This window comes from Diadema antillarum, unplaced genomic scaffold, assembly GCF_040938485.1.
Source record: "Diadema antillarum isolate AM-2024a unplaced genomic scaffold, OU_Dant_1.0 scf00000065, whole genome shotgun sequence".
Taxonomy (NCBI): Eukaryota; Metazoa; Echinodermata; class Echinoidea; order Diadematoida; family Diadematidae; genus Diadema; species Diadema antillarum.
The window spans coordinates 26,620-44,258 of NW_027270954.1; the positions used below are offsets into that span (position 1 = coordinate 26,620).

At 40.3% G+C, this 17,639-nt stretch overlaps 1 protein-coding gene across 1 annotated transcript in view; it reads left to right on the forward strand.

Moving 5' to 3' along the window:
- Positions 1-497: 497 nt before the first annotated feature.
- The window catches only part of LOC139716385 (methionine synthase-like), a 54,463-nt gene continuing 37,321 nt past the window's right edge, over positions 498-17,639 (forward strand). Inside the window, exon 1 of the mRNA XM_071627934.1 lies at positions 498-775. The gene's annotated coding sequence lies outside the window, so the exon portion shown is untranslated. The remainder of the gene's footprint in view (positions 776-17,639) is intronic.

The following is a 17,639-nucleotide window of genomic DNA, read 5'->3' on the forward strand; positions in this document are numbered from 1 at the left end:
GGGTCGGCATCATTCGCCCATTTATCTATTAAGTGTTCTTTACCCAGGGTAGCCCTATCAGTGTGGTTAATACACTGTTATTCATGTTTGTTTGTTTTTTCAGAGAAATTAACACATTTAGAACAATGTTACACACACACACAAAAATTCCATCTTAACCCATTGAGGACGAGTCCCGAGTATACTCGGGCAGCTGTCTATGGGAAATGCATGTTGTAGCAAAATCAAACTGTCCTCAACGGGTTAAACTGAAGATTCATGTTCCTCGATTCTTAGTACATGAGGAAAATATAAGAACACAAATTTTGTCAGGAATTGAACCTTGCCATTTACTCACTTTTTCATGTAGTCTCGACAATGCATCATGTAGTATGCAATACATTTTATGTGGCAAAAGATTATATATTCTCCATAAGTCTTTATATTTCTATTTCATTAGTTAATCTCAATGAATTGAATGATTTAGCACAAACCTTGTATTTTGGTTTGTCCTCGTATTCAATGTGAATACTTATGATGAACCAGTCATATTGAGGGAAAATTGGGCCGTCCAGAGAAACTTGTTCCAACAGGCTGCCTTATTGCACTACTCCTGCCCTCTCAAATCATATTTGACTGGGAGAAAGATTAAATAGTCTACCAACAAGAAGTTTTGATTAATTTGTTTTCACAGGCCTTTGCTGAGGGTCTCCACGAGATAGTGCGCAAAGAGTTGTGGGGCTACAGTAAAGCTGAGGATCTGAACATAAAAGATCTGCACAAGATCAACTATGAGGTAAAGCAGGCAAGATGATATAAACCAAGACTGAATTATGACTTCCAGGTAGTACTTTGAATACTTTAAAGGGGCATAGTCCCGGTAGTGTAGAGGCCGCTGTTGATGATACTGCCGATCACCGTTAGCATTGATACGAAGATTACCAAAGTTGAGCTGTCATCAAGAGTAAAGTGTGTCGATGTTGCTAAGTAACGTTGCCTTCATTGTCTTCTCTGCACATCGCGCAGTCTGTAGTAATACCAGGGTGCGTGCATATGTGCTTGTTATTATGACATCACAAAAGAAGTTTGCTATTCAGTAAAACTGTCATCCCCCTCAGCCGAATCATGAGCCGAACTGTGATCGGACCACTGACTACAGTGGATCGGACTTCTTCGGACTCGGACACACGTTACCATCTTTGTAAAAAGTATGAAGGTGCATGGCTCTGAATGATTGTTCTACACTTGAGACCAATGGAGTAGATTGTCCTCATACCCATGGGTGGCAAAAGATTCATTATTATGTTGTTAACTTATACGATTTAATCCACAAGTGTAACATACGTGATGTAACTTACGTTACCACCAAATGACAGAAAGCTTAATTACACCATTAATTACCATCTAACTCGAATCTGTGCCATCGATTTGAGGTCATGGGATAGCTCAGCAACCTCTTTCACTGGCATCTTGAGCATTGGCAGCGCGAAAAATACCTTTACACGATGTGTTGAAAAACTGAGTAAGTATTTGATTGTTGGAAATGTGTTGTTATTTTTCATAGAATCATGCTTCACTTCTGTTTATTGTGTGTTTATTAAGTCAGTAGTTTCCACCGTAAAAATCCAGTTATTACTTTGCTGTACAGGTTTATTCTTTTGAAATAAATCACTCAATTTATTAAGTAACGTATGTTTCAAATTTTGGTAACGTAAGTTTCAAGATGTTGTCATGTTAATTACAGACAATCCACGGAAAAGCCCATTTAATTTGAGACAATTTAATTGTTGCAGTTATGATGTTGATGAGTTTCTCCGTCAAAACATCAAATTCATTTACAGCTGTATGTTCTTGTTTGTTTGGAGGATGCAGTAAAAGGGGACGTAATCATAGTATCTTTAAAAAAAAAATCGTTTGGTGGGCATTGATGTTCAACTTGGCTTTAATGATGTCAAATTTCAAGTATAAACAATGAATTTAACTTTGTTTTAAAAAATTCAATGAATAGCTAACAAAATTAGAGATTACGCAGATTTCTACTTCAAAACTAGTGGATCAGATCCCTGCATTAATGTAGTAACGTAAGTTTCTAGTTTTGGTAACGTAAGTTTCATCAATTCATGTCATTGAAAAAGGGTATTTTAGAGAATGTGCCTGGATAAAAATAATATTTAATTGTTCTAGAACTATTCTTGAAGGAATTCTGTAGGGAAATAGGTCTTTTCAATTATATTCATCTTTAATAATCATTAACCAATATGGGGATTACTTCCTGACTATTTTTAACAGAGAAAATTAACTCAAATTTGTGTCGTAATATCGTTGATGATCTCAAAGTGAAGAAAAACACATTTTGAATGAAGAAAAGGCAGCAAAAATACAGTGCATTAAAGAAATGTAATTTTAACTATTACTGTGTATAACATCATAGATCAGGCCTGCATGATAATAATAATGATAATAATGATAATAATGATAATAATAATAATTATAGTAATGTATGTTTCAGTAAGTTATATGTTTAAAACATGAATAATTTTTTTTTCTTCCTTCTCGTTGAAGTTAATACAGTTGCAATGGGGAAGAGCAGTGCTGAGATTCAAACCGCATATATAGGGAACGTATAAGCTGCAATCAGATTGGCGAAAAAGCATATCTCTAGGCAAAGATTTTTTTTTTTTTAATGTACCCGTCGCATAGTTGACAAAGAAAAGAAGCAAAGTCACACTTCTTTTTTTTTTTACTCTACCACGTCAGGGTAACTATAGGGGAGGGGGTTCGGGGTCCCCCGCCCCTTTGCCAACAGTCAAAATATAAACAAAAAGAAATAAAACGAAAAAAAATGAATCGTGGAATCCCCCTCCTTCGTTTGAAATAAAAAAAAGAACGTGAAATTGGGCTTGTACTGGCAGCATAGAATTGAGCTAAAGCCTTTTTTTATATTTCTTCAATTTTCTTTCCTTTCTTTCTTTTTTCCTTACTTGTCAGCCGATGAAACCCGGCAAAAGAAATGAAACAAAAAAATGGCACAGGAGCTTTTATTTTTCTGCCTGTCAGGTGATTAAACCTGGAAGTGGTGGACTTTTTCTAACTCTGACCCCATCCCCCACCCCATAAAAATCCTACTTACGGGCCTGCCTGTAATCATTATCAGTACCTTTGTTGTGCATGTATAGCAACTTGTCCTTTCACTTTTCTTTTTAAAGATTCAAAACATTTTTCCAGGAGACAATTTCAAGATATTCGGCAAGAATTATTAATGCAAGACTTGTTATTCTTCTTATCCTTGTGGATTATGATGTTTTATGCATTTAACATAACAAGGAAAATCGAGTTGTTATACATCATTTTACTATTGACAATTTCATTCATCCTACCCATTATTGCGCTAATGCAACTGTGTAATTTGACATTATTTCATGGACCTCATTTGCCATAGCCAACTTAGAAAAGTGGTCATTTATTCAATTAACAAAGAACATTTCTTGGTTCCTTCTTTCCCTATCTCTTGTTTACCGAGTTCAGACATTTTAAATACAAGCAATACGGCATTATTGTTCATTATGAAGCACTTTAACAGAGTAATCATCTCGTTTCCACCGTTTCTTGTTTCATACAAGTGTTAAAAATTGTGTGAATACTATTTTATTGCAACTGCTATTTTCAAACTGTTCCTGCATAGAGTAACTGTTGGGACAGCTGATGAGTCTGCAAAGTTATGGATTCGAAACATATCTTTCAACAGCATGAAGATAACAAGTTACAAGACATCAATATATGAAGATAACAAGCTACAAGACGTCAAGCATACGAAAACTTTCATTATGATAAAATAAAAGTGAAACGTACGTTACCCACCACTCGTTTTATATTACACGTACATCATGACAATATTTTCGTCTGTGAACGCACGAAACAGCATGTTCCCAACTCTTATCATTTCAATGCAATAAAATCATTAGTATGAAGCCAATTGCCTTCAAAATATCAACAGTTACGGATTACTGTTCTACTGCAGAGTTTGTACGCGGACATGTTATAAAGTCTTGCAGTTTTACAACTGTTTTAATTGTAATTTTTGAGAATTATATCGCCATAATATTGCGACATCGTATTATGATATACGTTCACTTAGAGTTGATGAGGAATTAATGTAAGAATATATGCCAAAACCAAAAAGAAAATGTACCAAAAGGAGTTGCACATGTAGTAGTATTATCTTTGTAACTTACGTTACATTAACGTGAAACATACGTTATGTGGAATCTAACGAATATGTTTTTGCGCACATAGTTTCACATGTTTCATCGATGATACTCAAGAATTGGCTGGCAATTTTGGACTGACAAATGTTGAAAATATTTTGTGAAGAAAGTCTGACGTCAAATTATCGAGAAAACAAATGAACATGAGATATGAAACTCGTCACGCTGAAGACGAATTAGGTGATACGCTTGGGGTCATCAGATGTCGATCATCTGTGATCGACAAAGAAAAGAATGTGATATAGCACCTTGACGTTATGATGAGATACTAAGTTGAACATTTTTGAACCTACATTATTCAGATCACATTTGTTTTTCTGTCACACAAACTAATTGGAAATTTTGTGCGTGTGCGACTAAGTCGATTTACAGGCTTTTTGAGTACGTACAGTGCATTAACCAAGTGATCCTCGACACGAGCAAATTAAACATGACAATTTAGTGTTTCAATAACCATCCTGGCTTCAACAGTGGCCTTTTAAAACATGACCTTTGATCCTTATTTACATAACCAATATGACTCCCTCTAATCTTGTTATAATTGATATGATCTGTTCAGAGAGCTCTTACAGCTATATACAAGCCTGTGAGATCTACCAGCAGTAAAACCAATGAAGCCTCCGATACAAAACAAAGGGATATTGAGCAAATGTGTCTGTTTACATGAGAATGTGATTTATACCTGGACGAAAGTGGCATTACCTCAAAGAGAAAAGGGCAAAAGAAAAACTATTCTTCCTTCTCATCCTATGAGGTTAATTATTTGAAATTTCACGGGCCAAACGTACGGCTCCAGCGAAAGAGACAGCGCCTTTAATAACCATGTAACTATAGGTCTACTCCAACCAAGAGTACACTTTGAAGGTAAGCTTATACGTGAATGATAATTTATGACGATCACACATGATCGACACGCATTCAAAGGGGACAGTTAGAAGTGGAAGATGTGCTTAATCGTCTCATTAATTCCTAATCAATGACACCCCTACATAATAGGCATACCATAATTTCTCATCTAAAATCAATGGTAGGACTCATGCACCGTTACTTGTATAGTGCATAAACTTTGTTTTTTAAGCTTTGAGTGAAACGTGTCATAACATAATTCTGTAATTTCATCAGCAGTGATTGACATAATAAAAAAGAAAGATATATCACCGTATTGAACGCTTAGAACCTTAAAGGGAGGGGGTATTATAGCATGATACTCGGTTCTTTACTGCCCAGATGCCAACAATACCCGTCACCCATGGCTACGCATAGAGAAACAGCATTGGCGAAAATAAAACTTGGCTTTTCCATAGGCAGAATGACACAGAACCGCTCCGTTCAAGCACACTATAATTGGCAGGGCGGGACATGAAAAAGTTCATTACTAATACTAAACAGCATATGCATTCCACTCATGTGGCGCGAGATACCTCTATAGCAACATAAAGCCTGTCTTCAACTCTGTTGGTCGAACAATGACAACCTGAAATATCAAAGAGATGAGCGAGACGCTACACACCTTGCCTAGAATTGAATTTATTCAGTTCTCATTCCTACTTCAGGGTGGGTCATGTTATTGTAATCATTCCCATCTACAGTATAACAAAACCAAACTGAGCGAAAAGGGGAGAGAAAAACGAGTGGTGGCAAAAGGAAAACTGGACAACTGCAATCAATAACATTGCGTGTGACAAGTGAAGCAAATGTATTAGATGTTATAGCAGTGTTTTATGAGCACAAACAGACAATGTCAAATGTAAAAAACCGTCAACTTTTGTAATATGCATAAAAACATAGAGCTCTTACAGTTAACAAGCCTGTGAGATTTAGCAGCAGTAAAACCAATGAAGCCTCCGATACAAAACAAAGGGATATAGAGCAAGTGTGTCTGTTTACATGAGAATGTGATTTATACCTGGACGAAAGTGGCATTATCTTAATTAAAGACAAAAGGGCAAAGGAAAAACTATTCTTCCTTCTCATTGTATGGGGTTAATTATTTGAAATTTCACGGGCCAAATGTACGGCTCCATCGAAAGAGACAGCGCCTTTAACAATGTAACTATAGTCTCCTCCAACCAAGAGTACACTTTGAATGTAGGCTTATACATGAATGATAATTTATGACAATCACATGTGATGGACACACATTGAAAGGGGGCAGTTAGAAGTGGAAGATGTGCTTAATCGTCTCATTAATTCCAAATCAATGACACCCCTACATAAATATAGGCATACCATAATTTCGCATCTAAAGTCAATGGTATAGGACTCATGCACCATTACTTGTATAGTGTATAAACTTTGCTTTTTTAAGCTTTGAGTGAAACGTGTCATAGCATAATTCTGTAATTCCATCAGCAGTGATGGACATAATAAAGATATATCACAACCTAACCGGGGGGGGGGGGGGGGGGGGGGGTTATAGCATGATACTTGGTTTCTTCACTGCCCAGATGCCAACAGCGCCCATCACCACGGCTACGCATATAGAGAAACAGCCATGGCAAAAATAAAAACTTCGCTTTTTCATAGGCAAAATGACACAGAACCCCTTCAAATACACTATAATTGGCAGGAAGGGACATGAAAAAGTTCATTACTAATACTAAACAGCATATGCATTCCATTCATGTGGCGCGAAATACCTCTATAGCAACATAAAGCCTGTTTTTCAACTCCGTGGGTCGCACAATGACAACCTGATATTTCAAAGAGATGAGCGAGATGCTATACACCTGGCCTAGAGTTAATTAATTCAATTTTTCATTCCTACTCCAAGTTGGGTTATGTTAATGTAATCATTCCCATCTGCAGTATAACAAAAAACAAACGGGGTGAAAAAGGGAAGAGAAAACGAGAGGTGACAAGAGGAAAACTGTACAACTGCAATCTATAACCCTATACCTGTTACAAGTGGATAGCAAATGTATTCAATGTTATAGCAGTATTTTTTACAGACAAATAGACAATGTCAAATTTAAAAACCATCAATTTAATGTCAGAGAAGAAGGTAAACAAGATGCATTGAAACCGTAACTAAATCGCTGCTCTTGATACTCAGCCTCAGAACGTCCAACTTCATATCCAACAACAACAAAAAATGTTAGGGGAAAGAAACAAATTAAAATATAACATTCTTGAATTAAAAACAAGAAAAAGAAAATATCCACGTCAGGAAAAAAAAAAAAACCACGCCGCACGAACATGCATTATATTCTAGATGGGAATACAGTCTTGATGCAAAGGATTGTCTCATTAATTTAGAAGCAATGATTCCCTTACCACCACCAGTACCACAACACAATGACTTCTCTAAAATCAATGGTAGCACATATCATTGCATCGTGCATTGAATTAACTCCCTTTCCTAAACTACCAGTGGAACGTGCCATATTATATTGTGTAATTCGATCAGTAGTGATTGACTTTAAAGAAGAAAGATAATGCAACAAATTGAATGCTTACCACAGGGGCTATTCCAATTTGGTACTGTTCTGTTCTATTCTCCCAGATGCCAACAACACATATTATCACCTATTATATGGCTAAACTAGTGAAACAGCCATGATGAAAATAAACGACAGAGAACCCCGTCATAATCACTACACTAAATGGAAAGGTGTTGCCCGAAATTCCTCATATGATATGTGTCACAGCCGGTGAAAGCGTGTGATTGCTTGTTGGTCCAGTTTGACTCCTTGAATACAGTACTCAGACAAAGTAAGCACAAAACACCATAATTCCGGAAATTATAAGCTTTATTTCTGGTCTTTCAATCTTGATACAAATAAGGTGGTGGTACAAGAAACAAAACAGCACACAGACACGTCACATACGCCCATGCACACAGTTCAGTCAATGCTTATGACACCTCAAGTCTCACTCTAACGACGTAATGCTTGAACGCCGGCTTCACATCAATCTCCTAACTATTCATAGCATAGAGAAAACTGAACAAATGCTTCGCAATATGGCCATGAATATTGCCGAAACTTTACTCCGGTTACTGATATGGTTTTGCATAAGCTTCTTTGATTAAACTCAACACTTGCGATAACTCGTCAGTTTATACTACCTGTGCGCACAGTTTACAATTAGGGGTTTGAATATTAACAGTCCAATGTGTTTCTTTCGGGATAAACAAGACCCGGTATTGTCATGCTGAAGTTGTCTCCGTGATCGTCAAAGTCGAACGCGAAACAGTTCGCTGCGAAGACGGAGTGCAAGACCTCGTCGAAGGGACGGTTTCCAACTGGACGTGTAGTACACGGCGGGTTCCTTCCTTGTCCGAAGTGGCCCGAACACATTGTCACGAGCTGGGGTTATCTTTACACGGCGTGCACGGGTTGTCTACGTACACCCGAATGACCCAAGTTAACGCCATAGTTTGGTGACTAAAAACTGCCGTTATGCGACCTCATATCGTCTGTTCAAGCCTTTTCCAGCAGACCCTGCAGTCTAACTGCTGCCCCTGCAACTGCTGCATAGCTACTGAAGTTGCTTCTATGAAGCCAGGATGACATGTTGTATTGCCCCTATGTATTAAATCAACAAGCATTGTCCTGTGCAAACACCTGTAGCTTCCCCCAGCACAGTGCTGCTCCACACTGGCAGCCAGACACTATATGATTTCAGCAATGTATTGTTGCTAGGCCAGATTTCTTTACACAGAAATGTTCTGTCCAGGTGTTCATAACTCCCTTTTGTCTGTCGGTAGAACCCCAGATTCTTGAGTAGGGCGTAACAATAGCAATAGGAAAATCAGGGGAGAAATGACTTGTAACATGACCCCCCCATTTCTAGAAAATATTTCATATTTTCTCACAAAATTACAAGCATTTATCCTAGCAACAGCCTCTATAAACTCAGACTGATGGCAATATGTAAACATCAACATCAATCAACCTCAACACATGTAAAAGGTTACGTTTCCATCCTGTCTCAACTTTTCACCGATCGTGTCTTCTTTGGACAGAATTAAATTGCATCCCGTCTGGGTACATGGGTAAATGAAAAAAAAAAATCCACTTCATCCTTATAGCCTACTTGGCTACTCTACTGAGAAAATCAGCTCCGACATTCTCTGAGCCAGGAATTGCTTCAATTCTGAACCGAAATGGTTGAAGGGCCAACGCCCACCTCATCACTCGGCTGTTCGTACACTTGGCCTGATTGATGTAGGCAAGTGGGCGGTGGTCAGTCTCAATTTTGAACTCGTTACCTTCTAGGTACACTTGGAATTTGCTAATTCCCCATACTAGAGCTAGGCATTCCCTCTCTATGGTAGAATAAGCTTGTTCACGGGGCAGTAGCTTCCTACTGGAATAGGCTATGGGGAACTTCTCATCATTGTGTTCTTGCAGTAAAACTGTGCTTATTCCCGTCGAAGATGCGTCAGTACGCAGAATGAATGGTTAGGCTAGGTCTGGGAGACTAAGGATAGGGGCGGTACTAAGGCATGCCTTAAGCTTCTTGAAGGCTTCTTCCTCTCACTCACCCCATGTAAGCTGCCTTGGTTTGCGGTTCTTAGTCAAATCGGTCAACGGGGCTGCAATGGACGCAGAGGCGGGAATAAACTTGCGATAGTAACTCGCAAGCCCAATGAAGGAGCGCATCTCCTTCTTGGTCTCAGGCCTAGGGGCGGTGAGAATTTTCTCTACCTTGTCCTGTTGGGGCTTCAACTTGGCCTCCTGTACTACATGGCCTAGAAATTCTACCTGTGTGCATCCTACTTGGCATTTGCTTGGCCTAGCCGTTAGTCCTGCTGACCTAAGTCGTACGAAGAGTTCATGTAGAACTCGCATGTGCTCTTCCCATGTAGGGGTATGGATGAGTACATCATCTAGATAGTTGTGAACATGAGGCAGTCCTCGCAACATTGTCCTCATAATCCTACTGAACGTAGCGGGCGCATTAACGAACCCAAAGGGCATGACACGAAATTGATAGAGCCCGCTAGGACTCCGGAATGCAGTCTTCTCTTTAGCGCATTGGGACAGTGGTATTTACCAATACCCTTTAGATAGATCCAGTTTAGAGAAGAACATAGAGCCTGACAGATTAGCGAAAATCTCATCTGGGTTGGGTAATGGTTCAGCGTCAAACACAGTAATGCGGTTTAGTTGACGAAAATCAATACAAAACCGATTGCTTCTGTCAGACTTTCTCACTATGACTATGGGGGATGAATAGGGGGAATCTGACGGTTCTATTACCCCCATTTGGACCATCTTTTGAGTCTCTTCTTCGATTACACTCTTCATCGTATGGGGCACGGGGTACGGTCTCCGCCGTATTGGGTCAGAAGATGTGAGTTTGATCAAGTGCTCTCCTAATGTGGTCCTACCTGGGACATCAGTCAAAACATCCTGAAAGTTAGTCAAGAGAGACTTTACTTGTTCTTCTTGTGCCTTACTCAAGTCAGAACTTATCGAGACATCTTCGCATGTCTCTTTTCCCTCAAAGACTGGTAGCTCTATGCTCATTTTGCGGGACATTCCATCACATCCTGCAGTGTGAGACATCTCTAGTGCAGTTTCTCATACACATTCATTCTCATCTACAATGGTGGCTTGTGCACCAACCTCTACCTTTGACTCAGTGTTTTCCTGAGGCCTTTTCTGACCTGCATCTACTTCTACCTCTCTTTCTCTTTTGATGTACCTCTTCAGCATATTTGCATGAAAGCATCTAGCCTATAGTCCTGATCGCTTAGCTTGTAGACTACGGTGAACGGTCCTTTCCACTGAAGAAGCATCTTGTTATGGTCTGTAGGCAAGAGAAGGAGTACCTTCTCACGTGGCCTAAATTGTCTGTCTATACTCTTCCTATTGTAGTACTTCTTGCTCCTAGCCATGGACTTTCTGAGTTCCTGCTGAGCTACATCTAGAGTTGTCTCTAGGCGTTCCCTAAGATCTACTGTGTACTGATACTCTGTCTGTACCTCATCATTTGGCGACTGACCTGACCAAAGTTCTTTCAAGATGGAGAGGGGACCTCTCACACAACGTCAATATATCAGCTGAAACGGGGAAAATTCCATTGACGATTGTGGAGCTTCACGGTATGCGAACAAGATGGACGCGAGATGGCGATCCCAATCGGAGGGGCGATCGGCACATACTCGACGCAGGATTTGCTTTAGCGTTCCATTAAAGCGTTCTACCAGGCCATTGCAGGCCAGATGGTAAGGGGTAATAGTGAGCTGTGTGAGAGAAAGCAATCTACTGACTTCGCGCATGAGATTTGAAGTGAATTGCGCGCCTTGGTCGGATAAAATCTCACTTGACACACCCACTCGCGCAAATATATCGACAAGTGCCTCTGCTATGGTGGTCATCTCGATATTAGGCAACGCTGTTGCCTCGGGATACCGTGTTGCGCAATCTACGACAGTCAAGATATATCTGTTCTTGCGTGCTGTGATAGGATGTATAGGCCCTACTAGATCTACTGCTACTCTCTTGAACGGTACATCAATGACAGGCATCTTACCTAGTAGGACTCGGGGTACCCTACCCCTGGGGAGGTTCCTCTGACAAATATCACACGATTGGCAAAATCTAGTGACGTCAGCACTTACACCAGGCCAATAGAAATTTGACAACACTTTGTCACAAGTTTTCTTACTACCCTGATGTCCTCCCATCAGTCCTTCGTGAGCTAGTTTCATGACAAGTCTACGGTATGGATGTGGGACAACCAGTTGTGTAACTGTGTTACCACTCCCGACATTTTTTGGTTCAAACTTCCGAAAGAGTAGATCGTTCTCATTGAAGAAGTGCGAGTCACTTCTATGATCACTATCAGGACTACATCTAGCGTACATTCTCACTTTGTCAAGTGTTTTGTCCTCCTTTTGGGCCTTCCTAATGTCATCTGGGGAAACTTCTGGTATTAGCAGAGGTACCTTTAGGGGCCTAGGGGGTCTTTCACTTGCTCTGCTCTGCGCACGAGTTTGCATTGCCATCCCAATTTCTGGTGCAACATCTGGGAAAGGTACATCAGTTTCTGTGGTCACATCTACCTGTGATTTAGGACCTCCTGAATCATCTCTGCTCTTTGGAGCATCTGTTTCAGTAGCTACGTCTACCTTTGGCTTAGAACTCCCCACATTACAGCTACTCCCTGGCGGTAGTGCGTTTTGAACATTGCCCAGTATAATGTCAAACATTGGGGCTTCCATGCAAAGGGCTTCTGCATCTCCATTAAAGAATGGGGTGTGTACGTGAACTAAGGCAGTGGGATACCAGCGAATAGTACCATTTATCAAAATACACTGCCTATACTTACCCGTCATTTGGCGAGCTTTCACCAGAGACTTCCTAACAACAACACCTGAGCAACCGGTATCGCGAAGCACGCTTGCCTTGTGGGACCCAATGCTACCTTCCTGTACCGGAAGACGCGAGCGCAAATTTTCCTTGCATGCTGCGCACATTTGCAGCCGCTTCTCAGTCTCCACATTCACTACGCGAGGCTGGGATTGCATTGACTCCATTGATGCTGTTACTAGAAACATGCCACCCTCGGGCTGATTTGATGGGGTGGAACGACGACTAGAACATGTGGGACAATCAGCCTCCTTGTTTATTTCTTTCTCACTATGTTTGTCGTTATTTCTACCCTCCTGGTTTGCTTGCTTTGAATCTTCACCTACAAGGCCTACACTTGCATGGGACTTTGTCCTACTCCAACAGTCCTTAGCAATATGCCCCTTCTTACCACATATGTAGCAAGGTCCTATGGGCCTTCTACCAATAACATTAGAAGGGCTACTCGGGGTTTTCTGTGCGAGAATCCGCTGGCCTACTGCCAGATGCACTTTGTTTGTTACTCTGACGAGGGACTTTAAATTGGCCTCCATGTGCAGTCACATACACTTCGGCCATTTCCGTTATTTCCTTGACAGACTTTGGGGTCCGTTCCTTGAGGAACACCGACATACCAGGACCACATTGGTCCAAGAATTGCTGTCTTATCACTAAGTCCTTCAGACTATCATAAGACCTACTCGTACTCGTTAGATCTAGCCATCTATCAAAATTGTGCTCTAGTCTAACTGCGAACTGCCTAGGTGATTCACCTGGCTGAGGTTCAGCCGTGGGAAATTTGCGCTGAAAATCGCTAGCCGACATCTGAAATCTCTTCGAAAGAGCTTCTTTCAAGACACCATAATCATGGGCATCATCTACACCTAGTCTACTGTACACTTCTAGTGCCCTTCCCTGCAACAGGGCTTCTAAGTTAATTGCCCAAGCCGACCTTGGCCAATTCTGATTTGACGCGTATCTCTCAAAACGTTCTAAGTATGTGTCAATATTGTCCTTACCTTCTATGAAATGAGGTAATTTGGGTGATCTTGTCAAACTATGGTGTTGTTCATTCTCTCCTATTGGGTTTGCATTTTCCTTCTTAGCTTGTTCTAGAGCTAGCTGTTTCTCAAGAATTTCAAGTTCCTTCTGTCTATCCTCCCTTGCCTTTGCTCTGTCTTCCCTGGCTATTTTCTCCCTTTCATTCACAAAATCTAACAAAGCCTGGCCTGTTAGGCCTACTTCCTTACCTAAATCCATCGGTTGTTTAGTGAAATCCATGATAACTCAACAGGCAAAACCAGGGGATTGACAAAATAATGTAAACTGCAAATGTGTCACAATGTAAACCACACAATATTCTGCCTACCACAACCAAATATTTGGCATAACAAATGAAATCACTTGTCTTCTCTGTATTGTCACAGAACAAACACTTCTTCAAATTGTACCGTACTACATACAGATTTAACTATTGAGAATACAATGCCTGAAACCATGCATTCAAGCAGTGCAATTCCCGGACAAGCCCCCAAATGTCACAGCCAGTGAAAGCGTGTGATTGCTTGTTGGTCCAGTTTGACTCCTTGAATACAGTACTCAGACAAAGTAAGCACAAAACACCATAATTCCGGAAATAATAAGCTTTATTTCCGGTCTTTCAATCTTGATACAAATAAGGTGGTGGTACAAGAAACAAAACAGCACACAGACACGTCACATACGCCCATGCACACAGTTCAGTCAATGCTTATCATGACACCTCAAGTCTCACTCTAACGACGTAATGCTTGAACGCCGGCTTCACATCAATCTCCTAACTATTCATAGCATAGAGAAAACTGAACAAATGCTTCGCAATATGGCCATGAATATTGCCTAAACTTTACTCCGGTTACTGATATGGTTTTGCATAAGCTTCTTTGATTAAACTCAACACTTGCGATAACTCATCAGTTTATACTACCTGTGCGCACAGTTTACAATTAGGGGTTTGAATATTAACAGTCCAAAGTGTTTCTTTCGGGATAAACAAAACCCGGTATTGTCATGCTGAAGTTGTCTCCGTGATCGTCAAAGTCGAACGCGAAACAGTTCGCTGCGAAGACGGAGTGCAAGACCTCGTCGAAGGGACGGTTTCCAACTGGACGTGTAGTACACGGCGGGTTCCTTCCTTGTCCGAAGTGGCCCGAACACATTGTCACGAGCTGGGGTTATCTTTGCACGGCGTGCACGGGTTGTCTACCGGTACGTACACCCGAATGACCCAAGTTAACGCCATAGTTTGGTGACTAAAAACTGCCGGTATCCGACCTCATATCGTCTGTTCAAGCCTTTTCCAGCAGACCCTGCAGTCTAACTGCTGCCCCTGCAACTGCTGCATAGCTACTGAGGTTGCTTCTATGAAGCCAGTATGACATGTGGTTGTATTGCCCCTATGTATTAAATCAACAAGCATTGTTCTGTGCAAACACCTGTAGCTTCCCCAGCACAGTGCTGCTCCACACTGGCAGCCAGACACTGTATGATTTCAGCAATGTATTGTTGCTAGGCCAGATTTCTATACACAGGAATGTTCTGTCCAGGTGTTCATAACTCCCTTTTGTCTGTCTGTAGTAGCCCAGATTCTTGAGTAGGGCGTAACAATAGCAAAAGGAAAATCAGGGGAGAAATGACTTGTAACAATATGAAGCAATATCAAGTCACTTCCTTCCCTGCGTTATTTGGTCAAACAATAATAACCTGGAATTCCAAAGACATAGGCGAGACGCCATACACCTGGACTAGAGTTAATTAATTCAGTTCCCATTCCTGTTGGTTATGTAAACATATGTACGTTCCTACCTATCCTGCTACACTATAGCAAGAACAAATGAAGAGAAAAGGAAAGAGAAAACGAATGTTAGCAAGCGGGGCACTGTTTCAAGGGGCAATGTACAACATTACGTGTGACAAAATTAATAAAGCAAACCCATCCTTCAAACTGCAATACAAAACAAGGGAAATAGAGTAGCTGTGTTCATGACATCGGAGTGAAGCTGAACTGTAGAAAGAAAAGAAAAGAATAAAAGGAAAAAAGTCCTGCGGGACTCGATTAACTTGTGCGAAACTTAAATCTATCTATTATACACAACACAAATTTACTTTGATATTCAATTTCTTGGCGATATAAGTCAAGTGACTGGTAGCGCTATTCAACTTTCCACAAATGGCCGCGTGGATTCGATCAATATACAGTTGCAAATATAAATCGGGAATCGTTTTGACCAGATTCCATTCTCATTTTCAGTGATCGAAAACGAAAATAATGTTAAGTAGCGACTTGAAGTATTATTGAGAAACATTCGTGAAGTCCAATTCTTTATACAGTCCCACATAATTCAGATGAAATTGTTTCTGTCATGGAACCAAGTGAAAATTTCATGCATGTGCCGGCGTGTGCAAGTAAGTTTATTGGACAGGATATGTAAATGAATATTTACGAATAGGTCTTTAAATTGTTAAAAAAAAAAAAAATCAAACATGGCCATGTGGTCTTTTAAGAGTCATCTTCACTTTAACATTTGTAATATCAAGTCCAAGTTGCCAGTCAAAGCAATGTGGTCTCCAACACAAAACGAAGGGATGTTGTGTGTGTATGTGTACGTTTACATGAGAACGTGATTTCTACATGGACGAAGGTGTAATTATACTCCATAGAAGAAAAAAAAGTAAAAAATATAAGTATTTTGTTTCGTGCTCTTATGGGGTTCGAACCCATACGTGTGCAACCTCACGTCTCTGATGACGTCGCCTTTACCCTCTCAGCCATGTACGTCTTGACGAGCAAATATGAGGAACGTAAGCTTATATGTGAAAGATGATTCGGGAATCGTTTGGTCCGCATTCCATTCTCATTTTCAGTTTTTAGCTGCAAAATTATCAACCTGATGAGATTTTTTTTTAAATGCATGATTACTGCAGCTTAATGTCTCAGCTACCACATACTTAAGTTTCAGAGGAAATGGAGCAAAATTAGCTGAGATAAAGGTGCTTAAATGTTGTCAAGTCAATGCATGGTTTTAAAAAAATCACCTCCCATAGACGTAGCACATCAACTTGTCTGATTTTGAGTCTTTACCTTTAATCACAATTTAAAGTATGATGGTAAGTCTTCTTGAACCAAGAGTGTGGAACGTAAGCTTCTACGTGAAAAAAGAATCATGACGATCACCCGTGACCGACACATCTTCAAAGGGAACAGTTAATAGTGGAAGTCCTCGTGCCAAGTATAATTGTCTCAGCAATTCCAAAGCAATGACATCCTTACATTTAGGCATACCATAATTTCCCTCTGTGAAATCAATGGTATTAATCATGTACAACTGTTTGCCTTGTCCATAAACTTTGCTTTACAAACTTTCAGTGAACGTGTCATTACATAATTCTGTAACTCCATTAGCAGTGATTGACTATATGAATAAAGATATATCAAATTGAACACTTAGCGCGTATAACTAAGGGGGATTTTAGCCTGATGCTCTGTTCTTCACTGCTCAGATGCCAACAACTCTCGTCACCTACGGCTACGTATAGAGAAACAGCCATGACGAAAATAAAACTTTTTCCTTTTCTTCGGCAGATCGACACACAACCCCTTCAAACACACTATAATTCCTAAATTATGCGAATAATATTATGAAGTATAATTAGAATTCTATTAATAACAATGAAGTACAAGATGAAGAGGGCTGGCATATTCCTGCGTGCTTTGGCAGAGAGATCACACCAAGGAAATTCAAAGTCTTTTGTTATGATAATGAGTTTGGCACCCCAGACCCTATAAATAGCGGGTATTCCCACTATTCCACATCTTTTTGAAGTATCCGAGGCAGTATCCAAACATTCACACGATCACTCAACGTCCGTTTCCACTAACATTGCACTGAGCAGAAAACCTCTCAACAATCGTTCATTTGGATCAGTCATATCTTAAGGCATGAAGCCACACGGTTAATGAATTAGGTCATGGAAGTTGCGACCGCAGGTAGTATGGCAAATGAGTTGACAGTTTCTGTGACGAGAAGAGAGAGGGAGGGTTATCCAACAG